At 45.5% G+C, this 6,398-nt stretch overlaps 1 pseudogene; it reads left to right on the forward strand.

Moving 5' to 3' along the window:
- The first annotated feature begins 484 nt into the window (after window positions 1-484).
- Window positions 485-5,652, forward strand: LOC111813281 (annotated as a pseudogene).
- The last annotated feature ends 746 nt before the right edge of the window (window positions 5,653-6,398 follow it).

Raw genomic sequence — 6,398 nt, forward strand, 5'->3', positions numbered from 1 at the left:
GGGCACAAGATGCGGCTCCCTCCTTTCTCTCTGTAACATGCATTTGGGTTTTCCAAGTGGGATGCAAAGCATTGTAGGCTAGGGGAGCAGAATGGTCCTTTCATCCTTTCGGGAGGAGCAACAGCTTCCCTCGGTGCATTTGCATCTTCAGGATGCAGGGTCTGGGGCCCTTGGCTGAGGGAGGTTAGATGTGTCCAGACTTCTGGCATCTTTGGGGCAGCAGCTGCACTGGAGCAAACCCTACAGCTCGATAAAAGGAGGAAACACCCTAGTTGGAAGGATTGGAGAGAAAGAGAAGCTGGGAGCTCATGGAGAGAAGAAGGAAGGGAGAGAGAAAAGCATGGGTGTGGCAGGGAATGGAGAAGAGGAACAACAGAAGACAGGGGACAAGGATGGAACCACATTAGCTAATTAGATTTCAGTACTTGGGTTTCCTGGTGGGTTCCTAGGAGGTCAAAGGGCTGGAGTCTGGGACAGAGGCAGGATGAAGCGGGACACTGACCCACGCCTAGCCCGTCTTGGTGGCGTGCAGGGGCTTGAGCACCTGGGCATGTTCCCATCACTCAGCAGTACTCCACCCTCCCTGCTGGTTTGCATGCTGGCTCTGAGCAAGATGTGGCATCTGTGAGACTCAACTGCATGCCCAGTGTGCAGCGTGCCTAGTGTGTGTGGTACCTGGCAGGGTGGGCAGGAAGGTACTGAGGGTCCTTCCAGAAGAGTCACTGCTATGCATCAGTAGGGAGAGTGCAGCACCAGAGACCCTTGGAAAGTCAGCTCCTAGGGCTCAGGCAGATCCTTGGATGCTGCAGGTCCCTCAAGGGGGTGGTGCTGTAGTTTATCCTGGAAATAGGCAGAAGAGGAGCTGCTGGCTCTGCAGGTGGGTAGGAAGATGTGCTGGGAGAGGGCTTAGGGGCTTCCCCTCCCCCTCTCCCAGAAGCAGGAGGTGAACTACTCAGGGACAGGCACCCAACCTTGCCTGCCCTGCTAGGACCGGCATCACCTGCTTGCATCATCTGTGACATTGTTGGACTGCTTTAGAGATTATTTCCTAAAATGTGTTCCCCTGAATACTCAGCTCCTGATATTGTTGCTATGCATTCTTTAAGGATAGATGAAAAGAAAATTACCGGGTCAATTAATATTGACTTAATATTTTTTAGGGAAGCTTTCCTTGCTTAGGCATTTTGTTTGTTTATTTTGGGTTTTGTCTTCAAGACTTCTCAGAGCCTAGAGTATGTAAATTCACAGGATCTGACACCAGCTTGCTCAGGCAGCTCATTTTCTGTTTGTTTTGCTTTGCTTCTTTCCAGCAACTTTTCTGATGCTGTGGCCTATTCCCTCACTTACTTTGGAATATTTTGCTTCTGTGTTGAAGCGGAGAAAAGAGGGCATAGTCGTGGAGATTGATCTGGAGGCCCTTCCTGGGGGGTCAGGGCCTTTCCTCCTCCACCCCACCTGCTCCCAAAAGCTCTTTGAAAACCCTTCAACTGGATTAAGGATTTGATTAACTTGCTTTTGTCCTCTGTGCTCTGACCCTGGGTGAACTGCTCCGCTTCTTTGCAGCTCTTCCATTTTCTTCGCAGTGCACGGCATAATGGGTGCCGATTCTTTTCTGTCTTAGGGCTCTCGGCCCCTGGTTTTTGGTGCTGTCTTTGAAGGATCGTCCTCCCTGACTTGTTCTGATTATTTCCTCCAGACTTCCATGAAAGCACTCTGTGGGCAGCAGCTCCTCTCGGCGCCCCCAACCGTGTGACTAGGTGGAAACCCCAGGAACTGAGCCGGGACTGCCTCGCCTCCTGTCCGCTGTAGTCACAAGTGCGCTCCTCGGGCTCGCTTCCTCCGGCATTGCTGAGGCAAAGTGGCTCACAGATGAAGCTTCCGTGGACTTCCAAGCGTTTGTAGTCCTCCTTTGCTAATTGTGTTCAAGGCATTGTCCAGGAGGCTGAGCGTCGGGAGGAGCCCTGGGCTTCCCCGTGCGGTCTCCGTGGAGCCTACAGGTCGGAGCACTGACATTGCCGGTATAACGAGGGCTACTTCAGGAGCTCTGGTTCCCAAGCGTGTGCTCCCCCACTTCCAGCTGCTCTCCTGGTTCCTCTTCATTTCTCCTTCATGTCTTAGTTCTCTTTTTTGAGACTAGGTGAGCCCAACAGGCAGTGGGATAAGGGGACAGAAGTCTGGAAGCAAGGAACCTGTCCCTGGGCGCGTTTCCCTACCTGAGCACTAAGTAGTGTCTGTCCTCTGTGCCACTAAACAGCTAACTGTGCTCCACATGAGCACGTGGCGATGAGGGAGCCAAAGGATGTAGTCTCCAACTCTAGGATCCACTGAACAGCCCCGACCTGTGCCATGAGCTGGGCCCTGGCCTGGGACACCCAAGCTACCAACAACAGTCATGCCCTGGGGTGGTCCTGCGGCTGGCTCTGTTTAGGGACTTCTTAGAAAGGCACAGTCTCAGGTGCAAATGCAGACTCGTGCACCTGGGGATCCTGGAGGTGGTGCCCAATATTGTGCCGCTCCCTTCACCAGCTGTGGGAAAGCCTCACTGTTTCGGATAGGCTCATGGCTCTTCCCAGCTCCAGGACAGTTTCGAAGACACCACAGAAACACTTGCGCTGCGCTTTTAGCTCCAAGTTATTTTCTTGATCAATGATTGTGAGGGCAGGAAGTGTTTGTCCCCAGTGGGCCTGAGCATGGGTCCCACTTTCAGAGGCAGTGACCCGGTCGCTTTAAACTTTTTCAGAATAAGATGGTTAATTATAACATATTTTACTCTCTGTTCCTTTTTTCACTTAACTATTTTAAGCTTTTCCTGTTCTTCCTCTTTGGCAAAAGATTTCAGACTTCTTTTCTCAGAAGTGGTGTTTTAGGGATTTCAGGTCTAGGAAGGCAAATCACATGGAAGAAAGTTTCGATGTTCTGAATACAAACTGACTGAGGCTGCAGCCGTTGGGTGTTTTGGGATTTATACACAACTCCTAAATTCACAGAGACACTTGTACTTGTGAGGTGTTTTTAAAATTTTGACTTTTGATCTGAGCAAAACAAGAGCGAGTGCTGTACGGTGAGAAGGCTCCTTGCTGAGTTACAGACGGACTCTGTCTTTGAGAACAGGGGATGCACACTGGCTAGGCCCTCGCTGGCCTGATGATCTGTGGGCTGGGGCAGCCCAAGCACTTGGAGAAGGGACTCTGGGAAGGAGCTGAGGAGGAGGTGGGGAGGCCTTAGGGAGCACAGATTTTTTTCCCCTCATTTTTCTCACAGATCCATTACTTTCTCTATAATTCGATTTCTCATTTTTAATGCAAACACCTCTCCTAGGACTACCATTAGTTTTCAAATTTGTTTTTCATTTTGAAGTTGTTAGGTGACAGTTTTCCATGGGTTTGTCATGTTTTTGCACATCTTATGATGGCAACATCCTGGTTTTTTTTTCAAGGATTTTATGTTGTGAACAGCTATGGGCAATAGAAAGAAAATAACCTACAGTTTAGATGTATATATCCAGAAAAGCAAACACAGAGTTTGAATAAAATGAAGTCACTTCCTTTTTTAAAAAAATGTATTTAGTACAGGGTTTACAGGGTCTCAGTACACAGATCGGACTTGTAGTGATTCTCTTGTTTTCAGCCTCCTAAGGGCTGGGAGTATAGGTGTGCACCACCACACACAGTTTCAGTCACCACCTCAGAGCTCCCCAGGCTGCGGGGCCGGCACCGCAGGCCAGGGATCAAACCCAGGTCCCTGTGCCCGCCTAAGCAGGCGCTTTAGTCTACTGAGCTATCTGGCGGCCTAACAGAAGTTACTTTCAACAATTAAAACCACCAGAAAAAAAAATTACTAGCAGCAATAGAGCCACAGGTGGAGAATGCTGCAGATTCTGGAGGGGACAGTGCTTGGGAGGCGTGCAGTGAGGACCGCCTGTCACTGCTGCTCAGGTTGTTCCTGTGGCTGCCAGCCCGGAGCCCCGCAGGACTTTGCTTCTGCGGCTGAAAGCTCAGACAAAACAACAACTCTTAGAATATAAGTCGATGATTGATTCAAAAAGTAATGTTCAGCTGCACTTAAAAATGATCTGGAAAAAGTTAACACTGAGAGTAGTGTGCCCATGGATACTATGAAAGAAATACTGAAGCTAAATAAACCAATAATGAGATTGCAGAAGGAATCTTGGGAATTAGAAGAAAAACTACTTGATGTTAGAAAGAAGAGATTACAGTTAAAACACGCTTCAGAAAATAAACTTTTAGAAATACAAGCTGAGAAGAAAAAACAGAAGGAGGAGTTGGACAGTATGGAAAATTCAGACAAAACTGCTTCAAGGTTGTGTATGGTTAGACTTTTGAACTTATGTGTAAACATAAGAAGTATATAATTCTTTATGTCTATTTTTTAAAATATATTCTAATTTGTAAATGTTTTTTCATCATTTTCTGTAGGGACTTAAAGTTCAACATATCAATACTTGATAAAAAATACCTGTTCCATGTTATGCCTAAGATGTTCGACATTCAGACAGATAGTAAGGTTAAGCTTAACAGCCTAGGTTGTATGGTAATAACAATAAGCTTGTCTTCTGGAGGGATAACAACCTAAGTTTGCAGACCAAAATTAGAGAAAAAGGAGGGCTGTAAGGAAAGCCAACATTTTGGCCCTGGCCTTCCAAGGTCAATTAAGACTCAGGACATATGAGAACTTATACTGGAACGTCATGTAACTCAGTAGTGTCCCAAATTTTCTGATCAAGGAGATTATAGGGCCAAAGAAGAAAGTGACCGATGATGCAGAGTGTGCCTAAGGAGAGTCACATGGAGAGAAAATATTCTCTCAGGCTTTCACAGAAAGCACATTGGCCAAGCAATGGCTGTGACTCATCCACATGGCTGACACTGACAAAAGTTCTACAGTCTGAGGTACAGGATCTCAGGATAAATCCTGAGGGGATTTCACTGACCTTCTCAGACCCAAAAGCTACAACTCTTGTTGCATAGGTCCTGCTTTACCTTGGTCTTAACCATCCAGCAGGAAAGTATAAAAACAAAGTATAAGAAGTAAAGCCATGCTGTCATGTTGAGCTGTAGGGGACTCAGATCAACAATTTCTGACAGTGCCAGTCAAGCAGAAGACCCAATACTATTATGGGCTACTGGACTTTTAGAATATTTTGCTGAGTTTACACACTTGTAATATTCAAATAACGGAACTTAACGAAAAAAGGGGATACAGATGAATGTCCATTTTGTATCTGTGTATTCAAAGTGGTTAGGATAGATATATAGTTACATTCTCTTAATGAATAGAGGTATTTGTTCTAATGGTGTTTGTAAATAGGATATCATGTCTGCATCTTGTACAGCAATTAACCACTAGGAAGAATGTATGCAATGTGTTAATTATTGAAACTGTCCTACCAATTTGGTTTGAAACTGTGTCATTGCTATTTGTTTCTCAATAAAATTATGGAAAAAAAAAGAAACAGAAAATTCAGACAAAATAAAGACCATGCAGTGAAGCCTGCAGACGGAGATGGACATTACTACTGTTACTCAGCATGTGCTCCAGAACCTCATCCTGGGATGTGAAGTCAGCTGGGCCATGGATCCAGCCCTCAAGGAAACTGTTCTGCAGCTGGAAAAGGATCTCACCACAATGTAGTATGAATTGTGCTCTGGGCCAGGTGTGGTGGCCTATGCCTGTGACCTCAGCGCTCCCAGAGGCTGAGGCAGGAAGATTACTACAAGTTGAAAACCAGCAAAGAGTTGTATTTCAACACTTTTTGGCTTTTGTGTTCGATATGCCATTTAAAAAGCAAGATTTAAAAAAAAATTAAAACCAAGTTGAGTTTATCACCAACCCTAGAGGAATTTCTAGGTAAGCAGATTTGTCAGGAAGAACCATTCCAGCAGGAAGCACTGAAATGCAAGAACCGAGGGCCGAAAAGCAAGGATACAGCTTTGGGAACCCGAAGGCAAGTGGTGTCACAGCAAGAGTGTCAGGAAATGATAGCAACAAGAAGGTGCAGAGCCGAGTGCAGTATAAAGTTAGGGTTAAAAACTGCCAGGCCCTTGTCTTGACCAGTAAGCATTATTAGCTTTAGGTTTTAAGTTAACTGATCACTGATAGAATAGGAGTGGAGGCAGGTAACTTCCAAAGCATTTTTGGTAAAAAAAGAAAAAAGAAAAAAAAAGTGGAGTATATAAAACATTTTGAAGAACAAAATGGGAAAAAGTAAAGAAGGGAAGAGACAAAGAATGGTAGGGTAAAAAAGAAATTTGAGGTAAGTCATTAGTAACTGTAACTGTAAATAGATAAAGCTCTTCCATTTAACCAATGAAATAATTTCTGGGGTAAACTCTTCTATGAAAGAGCAAACACAGTTAGACTGTATTTTATTTGCATTT

The sequence above is a fragment of the Octodon degus genome, unplaced genomic scaffold (assembly GCF_000260255.1).
Source record: "Octodon degus isolate 3935 unplaced genomic scaffold, OctDeg1.0 scaffold00178, whole genome shotgun sequence".
Lineage (NCBI taxonomy): Eukaryota > Metazoa > Chordata > Mammalia > Rodentia > Octodontidae > Octodon > Octodon degus.